The 18,564-nt window shown below is 36.6% G+C and overlaps 1 pseudogene; it reads right to left on the bottom strand.

The window, feature by feature from the left end:
- Positions 1 to 9,331: 9,331 nt before the first annotated feature.
- On the bottom strand, positions 9,332 to 16,439 carry LOC139768752 (uncharacterized; annotated as a pseudogene).
- Positions 16,440 to 18,564: the final 2,125 nt, after the last annotated feature.

Here is an 18,564-nt window from a genome sequence, read left to right as displayed (position 1 = left end):
GTGCGTGATATTTATAGACAAATAGAAAAATAGATCGGCTATCGGAAGAAATCGAATCGTTCACATTGCCGGTTCAGAGCTTTTGATCCCAAGGGTATACGCTTTCAAGAGAAAGAAGTCGTACAGGATGAAAGATGGTCCTGCTTTTTAATGGCCAATTGATCGAGTACGGCATTGGCAAAGGGTCAGCACGTGGCTGCGAAGGATTAAGAGAAAAATGGATTTGTTCGTTTATTATTGGATCGCGCGAGGTAACTCTCGAGGGACGCGAAAAGCGACGCACGACCGAGGTCTAAGAACAGTATAGGTGCACACGCCAATATCAAAACAGTCGGACGAAGCGTAAAAACGGCGAAAACAACGTCGTCGTCGAAATCATAATGTCGAAAACGAGAGGTGAACAATACGGATTTTATAGGTGGGAGGTAAATTACGGTATATGCTACATACACGGTTCTCTCCCTCTGCGTTGGTGGCTCATACGCGCGTGGGAATTTCCGTACGTTCAGCAGTTTAAGCGTTCCTCGACAAACGCAGGATTTAGCCTGATCCTCTCGCATAGTCCCTCTCTCGAAATTATTCATAGAGACTTCCAAGTTTTTAAATTAGTTCAGCCCCCTGGTCTCTCACCCACGGTGAGAAACTCTAGGAGATAATGCAAAATCAGGATATGACCGCTAAAAAATCTTTCTATACGCGAGATAACATGAGTTTGATATAATTTAGCATATATAGTCGTGTCTTTGCATAAATATTTAAAAATTCAACATTTTGTATGTACGTATTAAGTACATATTTAATGTTAGTTTTTGAAATGATTTTGTTAAGAAAGCTTTGACTATAAAAGATTGATCAAGGAACTTCATTATAGAACATGGCGCGAATAGACTATATGAAAATTTGCTCGAATAAAGTCAAACATTGGTTAAGATAAATATAAGTTGGAATGGAAAATTCAAAATCTTACTTTCAGAATATACAATAGCTGATCATGTTGAGAGAAAGTCGACCAATCTCGACAGTATTATAACATTGTAACTTTCAGATTCGAAATGAATCGGAGAGAACTTACTTCCAAGCGTGATGTCGAAGCAATTTGTTCATCGCGAGAAGCGAATTTAAATAGAGTGCAACTCGGATTTGATTCTTCTTTGGAGACACACAGTCCACGCGATTACGGTATTCCAAGAAGATCGAGACACCGGAACGGATAAGCCAACTCTAATTGGCATGAATTACGTTCGCGAACTTGAGCTAGTCTTGGTCTGGAACTCTAGATAACGTGAACTTCCTTCGTGGCATTCTGGAGTACTTATGTCCATATGGCGATTAATAATAATGCAACGATAGTTTACGTAGTAAACTATCGTCTGTTCGAATTTACGAAGCAAAATTCATGTTATCCTGGCGACCCGCCCCATTTAGCGAAATGATTCATAAGCGGAATAAAGCTGTTAGTTTCCAGGAATTTGGATTATTCTATATATAAGACATAATCGATAAATTTAATCTGAAATTTGTAGTTGTAATTTTTCAAGTACTCTAGACATTGACAAACAAGGATTTTTACCTGAAATTAAAAGCTTAAGCATCATCAATCATTACAGAGTAGGTCTTTCCATCTCAATTTGTTTTCGCGTTTTTTTAATATGACATAATGATTTACTAGAAAATTGGACGATGAACGTAATTCGACACAGTAAGACAAATTCTTTAACGCATTTAAGGCTAAAAGAATTATCGATTGTGACGCCCTTAAACCCTAGAGGTTGGAAATGTGCAGAATCTGACCGTAGTCAGAGCGTGCGAAACCCTCGTTCGTAGTGTCTTAATAAATTGCACTTATTTATTTCAAACTCAGCACCCAGCTAACGAGTATGGCAGTTAAAGCTCGTCCGACCCTACTCTGTCTGTTAGCCAGTAATTTCGCACCCTTAAACCATTTATTAAAAAGTCACGAATTTCACGCTTGCTGCGGTTTAGATTCTACCCATTTTCAATTATTTGTATCAGTATATAAATAAATTATATAAATAAGCGTACTCTCTGTTGCATTTGACTAATTATAACACATTTATTTAAAATTCGAAGTATAAGCTCCAATGGAAATCCACGAATATAGAAAACGTGCTAACTAAGAACCAAGCGCGGTAAATAATGCGCGAAAGTTTTTATTTTTATTTTTATTTTACATATTTTCCAACCTTACATAGTTTCCAACATTTATTTAATATACATATATATATATATACGTATTTAACATTATTGTTATACTAACACATACACATTTCTGTATATATTCGATAAATAATGATATTCATGAGAATCTATCGGACTTGACGGAGGTATTTATTTTACTAAATTGCGCGCTGCATTTTTTATGTGGTAACTGCAGGAAGAGCGATCGAGACGAATTTCCCGAAATGCATCAACGTAATACTTCGATAGCTCGTATCGCTAAAATCGCCTTGACCTACCTAGCTGTAATAATAACGAAGTTGGAGAGTTTTCTTCAATTTCGAAAAATAACATCACGAGGGAACATCGTTAAAAAATTTTCGCTGTCGATACTCGAGGGTATAGACATCGTATCGCTCTTATTGCACACATCGACCGCTCATCAATTAACCGCGCTATTGAATATTTTTGTGCTTCCGATAGTTCCGATTCGCAACTTTTTAATGAAGCTCGCAATCATGACGCTTGCATATCGTGCACCTTCCGATAACCAGCGGATAGAGAAGCCTGCCAAATGAGGATAAACCTTGAAATATAGCCCAATCGTTTAGGATTGTATCGCGCTATTATCCAGTTTTCTCATCGGGAAAGGCCATAACTTCAGATATCTGTAACCTACCTGCATTTCTATGTGATTTATAACGCAATCTTTACAAGTGCATTCTAGTTTCTCGTAAGCGATTACCATTCACTGTTTTACACGATTACTTCCTATCACTTTTCTTGTCCGAACCAGCGAACGAATATAATTATATATTATATATTATTATCACTGCTTAAAACAAGAATTAATTTACTGATTGAAGTTGATCACCTTTATATCTCCTATCAACTAGGTGTAATCTAGATCTCGTTATACGCCTCAGCTTTCGTGAAAAATCTCGCTTTATAATAAAACGCAAAAACTTTTATTCTTCTGACCATTCTTCGTGCTCGCATTATTCTCGCATGGGCTTATTTATTTCGTATTGTTGTGTCACAAAAGAATCAAATCATAAGTTGGAAAGCAGTCTTTTTCCTGAATTGCAGTTTTTGTTGCACTCGATACAATCGGGAACCATTGCGTTTCGATTTGTCAAGAAAAGTGCGACAATTAAAAAATTTATCTTATATATAAGATGATAATTAATTCTATAAATTTTATAGGTATGGTTTTATTATACAAAAGATACAAGGAATATGAAGAGACTTAACACAAATTCCATTGCTTTTTTTTAAACTACAAAAAACAACTCTTTGAAAAATGATTAATTCAAGATATTAATTATGATAAAATGACAAAACATTAATTATATTAACATTTATACGCGACGGCATTATCGATGGCCACGATAATCAATATTATATAATTTCCATATACACTATACTCTTCTCATTCATGACGCAAACAATGCGATAGGTAACGTTTCACAATATTGACCGGGCAGTTCATAAATGGTAAACACTGCTCGATAACTGGCCGTACCATTATTTTAATTATGTAATTAGTATAGGTCTCTGTATATTGCTGCAGTGCGTTTAATGTGATAATGTCAATAAATAAATAGCTATCGGTACGTAATGAAAGCATTGCGACAAAGTGTTAATCGCGATAAAGAACATTATTAATTAAACGCGAAGATGAATGTTATTACCGCGGAAAAGTTCTGTACCATGGCATTCAGATTATTTAGCAGCTACGTCGCAAATACAGCGCGTGCGATTCAAACTATTAGGGAGTTATTCACTTAAAATATTCCACTCTCATTTTAGCGGTGGCGACGCGAAACTGCTTGAACGAAATTAACGAACCAAAGTTTTCGAAATCTGTGTTGTAAAAGCACCAGTGCCGCGGTATTCATATTTTAGCACGAAAGAACACGTTTCGTAACTTTGAGATTGGAATATAGTCTGCTAGGGGATATCTCCTCGTTAGTGAAGCTCTCCTGATCAGAGAATTCACTATATAACATAGCAATGCATATGTATCGTTTGTAGAAGTGACCTATGTAAATTAATTGAATGAAAAGTATGAGTTAAAAAGTTAGAGGGAATTTAAAATATAAAACAGTGCACCTAAGTGTGTGTATATATGTATATTGTACGATTTCTTTGAAAAAAGTTCAATTTTAATCGTAAAAAGCGCTATGCGTATCTTTATATAACAGAGTGCAAAATAGCAAAGATATTTGAGTACGTATTTGTGATATGCGATATGTCAAACCGTATCGAATAATATCTCATGATATTTAAAAAAAAACATTATTGCCTCACCTTTATCCAGATAGGAATTTAGCAAAAATTGTTTGAAGCCACCATCAACCCAATATTGAGGATAAATTTAATACAGATACGACGATTACATGAGTGTTATTGAAATTCTATCGTATCTAAAATTGATTTATGGCCGTATTAGAAAATTGCCTTGAAATCGATCGTGCCAGCTGCTTCGCACGAAATATCAGACGATGGAAAAAAAGAGCGGTTGGACAATTTTTATAATTTACTACAAAGTAATCTATCGCGATTGGAGAGAAAAAATGATATATTCCATGCGCAGTTTAAGCGAGAATCTGCGCTTCGGTGAACATTTCAGGCAGGATTAAAACACCCGAGAGATTTAAATTTAGATTAATTTCTCCTCAAATTAGGAGATCCAAATCGCGGCGAATGAGATTTTGAGCACTTTTTAACTTTTCCGTGCAGATTATGCATCTAATGAAAATTATGTCATTAACATTCATTCAACGTTGAGCTTTTGCTTTTGAGTTGCACTAATGAAATTTTTTCATTAAAATTATCGCTAGCCAGTCATTGTGGAATGGCGAGATTAATAAATAAAGAGTCTTGTTAAATGATGAATAAATTACAAGTGCATGATTATTTTAGTTCTAATAAAAATACTTTCTACATACATACATATATGTATATTAATGTAAAAACTTTATTGTATATTTTACATTAATTTGTTACATAATTAACTAAGCAATATCAAAAATATTGAGCATAATATCGTTTTTGGATTAGAATTTCATGCTATCAACAATATTTGCGTGTAAAATTTAAAGGTTAGATAATAATAAAGGGCGGTTAATCCCACGCCGATGGCGATAACCGGGCAAAGTTCATGACGGCAATTAAATGCGCAAATATCGAAGAACCTATGTACAGGAACCCGTTCACGGATGTTATCGATTCCGCCAGTGTGCAGTGCCGCGGTCTCTCGGTATAAGCGAAACCGCACCATCTCCGCTAGAGACATATCCCGCAGGTAACGATCAAGCCACATGTCGAAGAGATGCTAAACCGGTAGTGAGTATAGGTCAATATTTGCCAGTACTTGTGCTAATAATTTAGATAGCTTGCTTGCTATATATCCAAGGCGCCTCTATAATGATGTACCAGTCGGTTATTTGCTATCAACAACGCTCCAACGAGATGATCCTTGGAATCATTACGTTCTATATTTGATCTATTCTACATTTGATCAATTCTACATAATGGAGGATTTTCTTCTGATGCGCTAATATTCATAAAAGTTAAGGATAATGCTATCCTGAACATAAAAGCTTATGCGCGTTGTATCTTAGACTAAACCTTTAGTTAAAAATTTTTTAAAAAGTTTAAAAAGTTTTAAAAATTTTATAAGGAAAAATAGCGTGAAGAATTTACAAAAAAAACTCTCCTTCTCTCTTAAATTATTATTTTTTATATTAAAATCAATTTATTAGTCATGGTTTTACGTAACGGGAAAGGTAGTGGAAAATGCTAAGATCGATTTTTATACAGAGAGCTCCGGCGATACCATTTCTAACCCCAGGTGAATATCTCATCTAAGTGGAACATCATGCTATGCCAGCCATTCGCAGGGAGTTTTCTTCATGACATCTCAAGATCTCTGACAGGTCGTTCAGCCGCTAAGTTTGTATGAATGACCAAGGGATTCGTCCTACAACGCGCTATCTTCACTGATTAAATAATTCAGCATAACGTAACCTACTTTGGAGAATTTTTACATAAATCCAGGTGAAAAAATTGTCATAACGCAATTTTCCTGTTATAAAATGTGTCATCAGGGATGCTTTTGAAATCTTAAGTAAGATATTTTTTATTTTACAAATTATGAAATTTCGCTCGACATAGATCTTTATAATTTTATAATGAAGGTAAAAGAAGGAGAATTTTTACTCGTATTAATTAGTTACACTTGTATAATTATGCTCTAGAGAATTAAATTGTTTTGTATAAAAATCGCGACTATAATTTCGAATACACGTTGTAATGGTGTGATAACAGAAGCAGTTTCGCCGCGTATCTAGTTTCTAGCTTCATCTCTGGCATACTAGCTGTGTCATGTCTAACTTACGATGCAAAATACAACCGGACGGTGGATTAGTATTCATGTCCCGTACTTGTTCAGTTAATAAATTCAATTCGCGGAAAAACTTTTCCACGCTCTATCTTCTTTCCATTTCGGCCGTTTTCATATCGTACGTAAATTTATCTCGCTACTTCTTTCTTTTTGTTTCACTAAATTTACTGCAATTATCACTCTCTTATTGAATCACTGGATAGTTTGATCTTTTATCGATTTTAGATCGCTTGTATTAGATCATTATTTATCCATTATATTTGCAAGTACTCGAGAGGGAGCAATCAACTGTTTATTATGTAAAATTCTTTGCGAGGAGCACAGGACGCATTAAATAATTATGTATTTATCTTTTCATTTTCTGCTCCTACCTCGCGATACTTTCTCCGTCTCCAACGAGTTCCTAAGAAACTACCATCTCTGGACATTTTACTCGACGGTAGATTAAATTCATTAACCAGCAAATGAGGGCTGAAGACGTCTCAAAATTCGAGCTGAATGTTAATAATTGCAAGTCATTATGGGACGCTCCGGCGCTGTTACACGATACTCAGAACCGATGAAGCTTAACGTAGGTCGCCCGGTTCCTCGGTAGTTCTCGTGTTATATTAGATTTCCATATTAATATCGAATTATTACATTGTAACAATCTTTCAACGTGTAAAAATACGTTTGCAGTAGAAACGCAACGGTATTCCCGCGAAATTACGAAGCCATTTTATTTTTATTGATAAATTTTTTAATTAATCTGGAATCGATCTTATGCGTTTTCTATTTAATGTCAAGTAAACTTTGATAAATTTGCAATTTGAAGATTAGTACCAAGACATTTATAATTTCGTGAAAGATTAAAGATTCATGACGAATCGTGATCTCTCTCAACATTTTTACAACACGGAAGTTTAGAGTGGTCAAGAAATTCATAGATGGAAAGTGGCTGGGGACTTCGGTAAGGGAATACAGCGCATGTATACACGTGCAGCTCTTTTATTTATAATAAAAGATAAAGTCATACAAAATAAATGTAAACCGCAGATGTGGCGTCGACGTGGAATACAGGCACGTTGAAAAAGGTAAGGTTCCCTCAGTGACAAACGCGTCACGTTGCGGACGGCCGGACGGCTGACTGCATTATTTACACCCACTTACTGCCGGCCGCCGGTTTTGGTCGTTACACATGTTCAGTACGGTTATCTGAAATGATATACGATGGGCCTTTCGCGTACACGAAGCGTATAGATTATTGAGGCGCGTTCCCCCTATCTTCCCGTATCTCTTCCATCGTTGTGGAAAGTAGCATACTGCCCGTCCGATGAAAGTCGGCGTTCCTTTGTCAGCCGTTCTCTGATACCTGCATCTGACAACAAGGTATGATTGAAATATATCGAAACTACGGACTACGGATTTTATAAGAAATTACGTGGATCGAAATATACTGTCAGTTCGCATGTCTTTCCGAGCTTCTTCTCGTAATAACATGTTATTTTAGTCGGATAACTTCCTCTGAAGAAGAACTAGATTGCTTGTGATATAATCTTTCGGTAACAGATATTATATAGATATAGGAATAAAAACAGATATTATAGGAATAAAAATTAAAATATAAAATTTTATATTAATTTATAATCTTTAACGTGCTGACATAACATATAACATAATGTTACAGATTTTATATTTTAATATTAGATATATTTATTTTTTGCGAAAACATTTATTAAGGGGGAGAGGAAGAAAATTATAAAAATCTTAATTGTATTTTATTTTTAGAAAGTAAACATTCCGAGAAAAATAATAATTTCTATAATTTAGTAATTGGAGAATGTGCTCAACGCCACTTTGCTATATTTTTATTTGCTTTAGACGGAAACAAAAATCATGTGAAACTGTAAACTGCCGTATTATAGACAGATGTTAAACGAAGTATAGTTTAGAAAAGCATTGTTCCAAATTAGAATTACCATACGTAAATGCAAGCTCGTCGTTTATGTGAAAGATAAACGTCCGACTTGTGTACTGCGGCTCGGGAATCTGTGGTCCATGCGAGCGAGTCTTATCGACATACAGATAAATCATCGAGAAGCATCAAGTTGCTCAATCGACAATCACCGTACATATATTTCTCCGTAAGATTGAAGAAAATATATCCGCAATTTTACGGAAGAACTAAATATCCTTTCGATTAAGGATCGCATCGTCTGACAAATCACAAGCTATTCTACTGATAAAGAGAAACGTAACCGTCAAACAGAATAGATAAATCTTAGTGAACGAACGTAGAAACTTTAAAAGAAGCGTGATAAACTTCTAAAATATGGAGATTTAAACTAAGAGCTCTTTCAGAGAGAGGATTTTGATTTCACCGAGCAGTAGTATATATATGTCCGTTGCTGCTTTTCGCGAAGGAAACTAATGGCGCGGTTGGATTTGGCCACTGCCACGTCCTTTATCACTGCTACGTAACGTTCACATATTTTGCTGCGAAAGCATGTTGATAGCCGGCTGCCATAATTTAAGTATGCGCCGTGAGTCTCGTACTCCGCACTGCGACGGATTACACGGATATACACGACAGAGATTGCAGCCGACATTCTTGCAACGCGTAGTTCGACTTCGCGAAGTCACTTTAATGCCGCCGCTTCTGTAGGGATTATTGCGCTTACGCGAAAGTTACTTCGTATACCGCCCATATTTTATTTAACCGCTAAATTATCTGTCGCAAGAATAAATAGAACACAGGTCACGCTCGTTTATGCATTGTTGGCAACATTTCTATTTTTATTTTTATTTTTTCGTAAGAGAAATGCGTTATCAGCAGAAATGCATCTTGATAAGCTTCTTATAAGCGGGATTCTCCACTTTTGTCGAGTTTATCGGTCAGATTAAAGTAAAGATATTTGCGATTGGCGAAAATACCGAAGATCCGGTAATATTACCTTCTCGTTATTGTGCTGAATTGCTATATGCTGTTTCCATATCGAATTATATCCTCAGATAGAAGAAATATGGATTACTTTAAATCCTGCTATATTCCCTAACTTTTTGGCCGCTTCATGTTTTACAAATGCTTTTTAGTACAATTAAATGCGCATACCTGTTAATACTTTACACACTAATACACAACCATTATAATAATACAAAATATGCAATTATGTATATTATTGTGTTATTTATGATAACAACCGCAATAAACGGTTTTATAGTAAAGATTAAAATTAACATTATCTTTGAAATCTTTGATAGAATACTAATATAGTTGCGACCAATGTATTTTGCAATAGAAAAATTTTCAATACAGATATGTATACTATAGCTTTCCGATCGAAACAGCTTGCAGGTTGCTGTGTAGATAATTTAGGTAAACTCTAAACAATAATTTCGCGAGCTGATCGCGTTTCGTTAAGCGTATTACGAACAAATCATTAATCTCTAAGCTCGATATCGGTCCAACGTTTCACCGATGAAATCTGAATACTCAATAAACATGTTACACTCATTGTTACACTAATGTAAGCGGAGACGATGATAAATTGACACTGTCTATCATTTTCTAGTCTAGCGATTGAGAACAATTTGCCATTTTCAATGGAATCGTGTTTGCAAGTATCAAAACAGCGTAGACAGGCTACGCAACCGCTGGCATATAATCCCCATCTGCATATTTATCTCTCTGTGAAAACAGCACGTGAGATAATATGACCGTAAAAAATGTGATTTGCAATATGACAACATAAATTTCAAAAAAATTGCATGCGTAAAGCTGGAAAATAAATTTCGCTCTGCGAGGAAATGTAAATATAATAAAATATTTATGTCCTGTGTTTTATGTATATTTCGCGTTTAAGTAAAAAAGACACTCGAACATGCCCTTGCATCCGTTTAACGGCGAAAAGCCGTTCACATCGACTGTCTTTTCACTTTGCAATTAGTGCATGCTACGCCATTGACATTTAAACAGCCGATGGATGGATTGCGGTAGCAGAAACTTAGTTTTACTTCTGCATAGCCGGTAAAGTGGTGCTATCAAACGTAACGATTGATTGCCGCAAGCTAATAGCGGTCTGATTGATTGCCGTAATGCTATTCGAGTGTTCGTCGCCGCGTTCTAACGTTGACCACTGTCTGTGTCACTGTCAACATCAATTTCGTATATCTATATCCCGAAATCGCATAGTAAAATTTCAAGGTATTTTCGATCTTCGATACCATTCGCGTGGCATTACCGCGATCTGATTTCCCATTCAACATCTAACCGTAAGTGATTGATAGTACACTGGCAGTTTAATCACGCATTGATTGAATCGACCTACGAATCTATCTTGCAAAATGACTTCTATTAAACGTTTCAAAGATTCTCTCTTTAGTCTTGATCTACTTTTATTACCTGACTAAAGGCTCAGGGTTTTCGCATAGTAATATTCAGATTATTTTTGTGTTTCCGTTATACTTCTTTGTAAAACAGAGATTCTTTTTCCATTTCCGACAGCATATATACATTGAGTAGAAACGAAAAAAAAAACACGTTAGACTTATTTACATTGCCTCTGCAGAGATATCGAGTTTCATCAAAATCTGTGGGCTGTGGTTTGTAAATATTTCGTACAGCATTTCCCATCGTATGGACTATCGGCGCGTATTTTTCGAGCAATATCCTTTTCACAAATAGCAGTTTGCATTAATGACGTCGCAATGTCTCGGACGACGGTATCGAGACGGTCGCGGTCTCATTGCGAACGTCTTCGGCGTCGTTACCGGATTGCGTCGCGTCTGGTTTTGTAGGCAGAAACGCGATGGCATTCGGTTACGCAATGGGAGATTCAGTCCCCGTTTCGTCTGTCACCACCTCGGTGAAGGGCTCGACTACTTTAGATTGATCATTCGATAATGCTATCGGCACTCCGGCGGTATCCCGCCCAAGTGCATCCGTCGTTCGGGGATCAATCCGGTTCGACAACGGCGCGGCGTTACCGCGCGCTGGCAGGCGCCGCGCCGCCGGTGCAGACATATCGTCCCTTCTATCGAGTGAGCGACGGCGCGGGCGCTTTCAGCTTGCCTCATTGAATATTGAGCAGACTGCGAATCCGTCGCATCCACCGACGATTCGCTGTCGCCCGTGAATTTTCGCCGTGGTCATCACCTTTCTGCCGGCGATTTCCTTCGCGGCCCGTGAAAGAACGAAAATCGCGATAACGGTAATATGGATTGTACGGCAACGCTAATAAATAATGCAGCGATGCGAAACTGACGAATAGAAAGAACGGCGGAACTAAAATGCCATGTAACGCGATGTAAGACTGTAAGATAAATTATATTATAACGAGGCTGAAAGTAACTTTTCCTTAGAACTTTATTCTATCGTGTGCTAGACATTATATCATATTGCCGTGATACTTGATTTTTATTTATTTCCACGTTATTATATTGTTCGTATAATTTAATATTACGTTTCTTCAAAGCATTAATCTTTTCGTTTCGCCTTTTCCGCCAGCAAGTGCGGCAAAACTAAGTAATATAATCCGATATCTCTGAGAAAGTTTCTGTATCCCCATAATGAGCGAGCAATAAAGAACTGTGCTTACCGAAATTAATAGATCTCCCCTTACATCATAAGATTAAAAGAAAATATTTTATGAGATAGCTACTTGATCAGCCGTATACTTTATACAGATCTCTTTCCAATACTTGTAATGAGATCTGTATAAGGTGGCCTGATGTAAAATTCTTTAAGAGCTCGATCCTTTTCACCTTGTCCGTTGGTACATCAAGAACCTGTGTGAATCGAACGATCGTGTTATTTCAATCGACCTGTCTAAAGTACAAAATTAATCAAATAAGTACATTTGCTCATATAATGATCCCAGTGAATAATGTTGTACGCGATAGAATTAGAAATGTAATGGTATATTATAATTCAGTGCAATCTAATTTATCCTCGAAATTGTCTTTTCGGCTGTTGTGGTTTTGTTCGTCTAAAAAGCGTCACGCTGATGTCGAAAAATCACCGCGTCATATCGGAACAAAGTAAAGGCGAGCGAGTGACTAGAGAGCCCTTCGAGCATCCTTCTGTGAGACGCGCCGCTCCGCCGGATTACGTTGCTGCATGAGAATTGCGTGAACGCGATCCCTCGGATAAAGCTACCCAAATCGTTTCCGTTTGATCCGCCTCAAACGCTGCCACCTTGCTCTTATTGGCCTAGCCGCCGCTGCGGTCTCCTTTGCCGTTTCGCTTGCGGCTGCCGTCACCGCCGTGGTCTCATCTCCTGCATCTCGACCTGTCCTCCCTTCAACAAAAGCCAATATTCCTGCAGACAATGCTGAAGGTCCCATTGTATAGATATTGCCGTACACCCGACTCGCACAGGTGAAATGAAATACGCCGCGAAACGTCACATGCAATCCGTCCGTCAGGTGGTGCGCCAGATTAAGCGCAGCAGCTACGAACGGATCTGTAGGCGAGCTGATGAATATGAAGTTTCGGGATCCCAACCATGTCAGGCTTCGCGCAATAATGCGTTTCAAGAATGTTTCAGTTGCAGCGTGAGATGTAAAGACGTCTGCACATTCTACCAAAAATTGTCAACTTGAATTTAAGGCGAGTAACCGCTTTAAGTCCGTGGGAAGGGCGTTACATTTTTACAATTTACTTCGCTTTATCAAGACTCCCCGGAGTCTCCAATTTTTAATTTCGGTCGTTTTTAAATTAATATTTCCACTTTCTTTGGTCAAATAACGTTTGTCTCTGTACATAAATAGACGGAAAAGGGACGAAGTCAGATATGCTTTGTCCCTTCTCAGTCATTTTACTTCAAGCTGTGAAACTCATCATCTATTCCCGGCACAGCAGGACTACATGAAAAGACTGACGAAATAATCTCGTGGTTTCACACGTATTTCAAAGAGATTTACCAGCGCTCACGGTATCTGTTCTGCTGCGAGTTGCTGTGACGTCGATGACCTTTCATTCACGCTTGTCTCAACTGTCGTTGCTTCTGATCCGTCAGCTCGTATCTTCAACGATACTTCCATTTTTTATGAAACGTCGTTAGGCGGTGGTTGATAATTTCGGCTTCTTCGAGAGCGGTGACAAGATTTTCTTTTGGTAATTGAGAGACATAAATTTTTTGTTGTAATATCTAATATTACAATAAAAGAGATTGTTTAATCAAGATACATTCTTTGGGTCAGATTTTTTAGAAATCAAAATGCGGTATTAACATGACGCATCTATTCTTGCTGTAATATTTAATATTTATTGAAAAAGAATTTTGTTTCGAAAATAACGCTTTTAATAACAATCGCAATCTTGACTAAACACGTGCAAGTATTTGCGTCACATTTTAGTCGGCTTTCAAACACAAAACTTTGATATTTCATTAAACACATAAAATCTCATCATATACATATTAGCCGGCTACCACATACTTCGCCTGGAAATCCCCTCTGTAAAGCCACGTAAAATCTATTTAGTATAACATGAAAGCCGTGAATGCGTGTGTGACTTATGGCGTTGGAAACAATGTACGGCTTTGGATTACGTTAAAAATATCAAATTTTTTAACCTAATAATCGCATCACATTACACGCGCCAGGAATTTGGTTAAAAGTATAATTTTGTCTTGTTAGTTCTTCTTATATGTATGTGCATAACTTTAAACGTTTTAAATCTTCACTACGATTATTTATTGCGATTTTGACATATAGTAAAGGTGCATAATATTGTATGCAAATATCTTTGTGTAGTTAAGAATTTATGAGATACTCTTTTCCTCTTCGGCCGACATCACATTATTAAGGAATTTGATGTTTATCTACCTACGAAACGAAAGATAAGCAATTCTGCCTTAAAGATCATGAATTCTCAAATAGCAGATTTGGAGAGAAACGAAGCGAATAAATGGTACTTGGAATATTATCGTCCCTCGAAGAAATATTTGTAAAGAATAAACGAAATATTGTTAGAGTTTGCATTATGTTATTCCCCGAAGAAATCAATGTTAAGTCACAGAATGCAGATCAGTAGACATTAAAATATAACATACTGCAATTTTAACAATTGCATGGTTTATACACTTTCGCAAACAACGTCTTCAAATATTGGCAGCAAATATCGTTCCTATATCAAATATCATTTTTGACCTAAATCTTCAAATACATCAGCGTTTCTTTTCTTAGAACCGCACCGCAATTCGCGGATTAATAACTTTTTTTATTTTTACATTTAAGTCATTTGTAGCTGTACGCATTTTGGACCATGGCCATAAATATGTCGTCCTTAATGAAAAGGCCGATTATCGTCGAATTTATCAGATTCTGTCGGATTGGTCGGTCGAAGGATCGTATAAGATATACTGCTCTCTAAAAATCCGTCGTTTGTACACACACAGTGTGTGTAACGATTGCAAGAAAAACTTCGACGCAAGAGATTAATTGAGGATAAGCTCGATTTTTATTATATGTACGTTGAAAGAAGACATGCAGTATCTAGAATAATCTATGATTTAGCATCACGAGATATTGCTTTTTACAAATCCTAAAATTGACGGTCAGCGTTATTGAAACAATAAACGGAAATTTCAGATGATTCAATGCCCAAAGCCCTGTTCCGTAATTCAATAGAAAATTACAATGTGAAACTGTACCAGATACTAGTCACAATACCATTTATTTAGGATAAGTATTAAATTTTGGTGATATTTTAGCATGTTCTCGATGGCGTAATCATATTATGAATTACTTTCATATAAAAAACGTATTAAAAGTATATTTTATTTTTTTATTAAAAAAACAGCGTAAAAGTACTCGATAACTATTTATAATTACGTTTTTTATATTGATATTTTTTTAATCAAAATTATCTAATTTGAATCCAATGTGTTTTATTCCGTCAATGGGCATTCTATGTATATGTATCGTTTATATTTGATTCATTTTTCTCTGCTGCATGGAAAACTCTCAAGTTTAGCCGATTTCAAAATGAGAAAGCAATGAGCGTTGTTGAGATTCAGAGTATTATTCTTTCGGGCTTGTACGGCCAAATGATTTAAACGCAACGTGCTATGCACTCATGTGACGTGGCATGATGCATGTGCATGCGGAATCTCTCGTAAACCATAAAATAATATGCCCGACACGGTCAACTTCCATATATTGCGCTACATACATTTTCTTATTACACGGTTGTCTGGTTATATCAACACACACATTACAACAATATCTAAGATACACGAAAAGTATAATGTATTCAGGACAATGAAAGCTATTAGACCTAACTTCTCGAATATCGCGTAAAAAGTTTTCTTAACGAAAAATTAGTCTAACAATAAAACTTCGCCCAGACCGACTATTTGAGTTCTTAATACTGAGAATCAAAGTTTCGGACGTTGTAAGCTTTGAAAGTATAAATGGTACAAAAAAACATTACTTTTTGATTAATTTTTCCATAGGGTCCTGTTTCATCGGAGATTTAAATTGACTCCAGGTAACTATCGATCCGTTAATGCAGCGTAATGGTATTAGAATTACTCGGTGCTGTTCCGGTATTATAGGAACAATCCGGCTAATGTAAAGCGCAACGTTCGATACATCCCCCGCAAGTATCGGACGTAGCGAAATACCATTGCTACTTACAACGGATTCAATCTTCGTGCCTTCCGGGACGTCGTTCGCGGCCATTTGCGGAGGCTCGGCTATCCTCACAATCAGATCAATGCAGCCGTTTGTGCCACTCGTCGGGCTCCACCTCGCCGACGCTGGTAAGCCAAACCATCCAAACCCACAGCTTTTCCGATGGCACGGCATAGAGACGTTTCATCGACCGCGCGACTTCTCTGTCATTACTTTGTATCTGATAAAGTCAAAGTTTCACCGTCTATCCACAGCCGAGTGGGAACAATAACGCGGAGGCTAGGCGGCGCGATGATATCGACACTCGTAAACGGGATATGCACAATTGTCGCGGATATTAGGTAATTTTCCTCTTTCCCGCGTTGATCGCTTTCAGGTTGCATACACCGCGATTATGCGAATGGATGCACATACATGAACTGATATAATATATCGGTCGGATCTTACGTATGGTAATCACAGCACAATACCGACTTAATAGCGTATTTTGAAGATTAATTAAAGTCCAGATCTTGATACAAAAATGTTGAGAACTTAATTAATACCTTTTTTCAGCGATCAAAATTGACTAGTAAAATTACTTATAATTGCACTTATATGTCTACTTACGCAATTATAAATTTGATTTATTTAAGATCCAAGAAGAATTATTTTAACATCGTAATAAAGTTTCCGATGATTTTCTACATGTTTGTTTACTAATAGGCAAGTACATTTTTCTTTAAAGAACAAGTATTTTGCATTTTAGTAATCTCATTTAAATACTAACAAGCTCGGTTGTTACAAAGTATTGAACGTAGATACGGCACGTGTCATTATACATATTTGAAAAACAACACAAAACGAAACGAGCGAGAGGAAATAGCAACGAGACTTGATTTTGCCACAGTGCACATTTATGTTACAAATTCCGCAAAACCGCGTTGGGGGCTTCTCGGCGCTCGCATTTTTTTCGCTGTCGCAATGACGGAAATAAACAATGATCGCACGTAGCGAGCGGACCGGACAGGAAATTGGATCGCGGTATATATACGGTTATGGAAAAAGAGAACCGCATTTGTGTCGGGTATGAGTGCAACTTTACGCACGATTCGATTTTTACAAAATAGTGAATACATCGCGGGGCTGATGTGAAACCATTGTGCAATCGCGAAAAAAAGAGATCTTGTAAGTAGACAAGAGATGGAAAGGCCAATACTTACGCGGCGAGTTTCCTGTTTTTCGAGCGGTCTCGATTTGCGTCATTCAACCTACACCTTGGACTAAAATTACCGATCAGCAATCATCAAACTATTTCGAGATGAGATTCATGGATTACGCGTAAACGGGCAGAATTTTTTATTTATATATTTCGTGTCATATAGTGTCATGATGTCATGATGTGCCTTGAAGAAGTGACGTGTTTTTAGAATTAAAGGATGTTAAATTTTAACAATGGCAATTGAACATCTCTCTTCTCTTTCTCTATAAAACAAAAACAATTTATTACAGATATTCTGTGCATATTATGTATAATAAATTTATGTTTAATAATTTATAAATATTAAAATATACCGCACTATGCGCTACGCGTTTCTTTCAAATACGTAAAAATATCAAAGTTCTTAAAATATATGTAACGTTATATATTATATTACATTGCACTATTTTCCATTATTAGAAACCTCGTGACACAGGATAAATTTTAATAACTACTAAATGAAACATTTCGAGAACCATTAAAGACGAATATAATTCACAAGATTGCTGCACGACGTCAGCAAAATTAAAGCTAGAACCGTTTCCATTTTACGAATTATACTCGAATCTATTGTTACCAAAAGTTTCCACAATCGGCATTGTTGTATTGTACATCCTACATACAGAACAGCCAATAATCACTAATCCGCCCAGCTTAAGCAGCCTATAACCATTAATGCGGACCAGTAATCCTGAAACAATTAACCACCTGCTAGGTATTAGCCAACCCTTACATTGCCCTATAACGTCGTGACCCCCATTTTAGCAACTAAATGTCATGAACTGCACAACAGTAACTGCAAAATTACGAAATAAAACAGAAATTTATTCAGAAAATTGTACGTGATGTATTATATTATATATATTTATATATTAGGATAACATATATACTGTTGACAAAATTATATATTTTCTAAATAAATAATTTTCGTAGAAATCTATTATATCTTGAACACATTGGTTGAATTGTATATATTTCGTAACGAATGCGAAAATATTTTACCACAGTGACAGTGAAACAATACGGATTGTTTGTATCTACGGGTCATCTAGGTACATTATGTATTCCCTAAAACAGGCCGATGCTATTCAAATCATTCGTAACGTATCACCTG

This window comes from Temnothorax nylanderi, unplaced genomic scaffold, assembly GCF_030848795.1.
Source record: "Temnothorax nylanderi isolate EJ_2023f unplaced genomic scaffold, tnyl_v1.0 TNYL_tig0018_pilon, whole genome shotgun sequence".
NCBI lineage: Eukaryota > Metazoa > Arthropoda > Insecta > Hymenoptera > Formicidae > Temnothorax > Temnothorax nylanderi.
The sequence above is the reverse complement of the archived record's forward strand: the minus strand, read 5'-3'. Positions and strand labels throughout refer to the sequence as shown.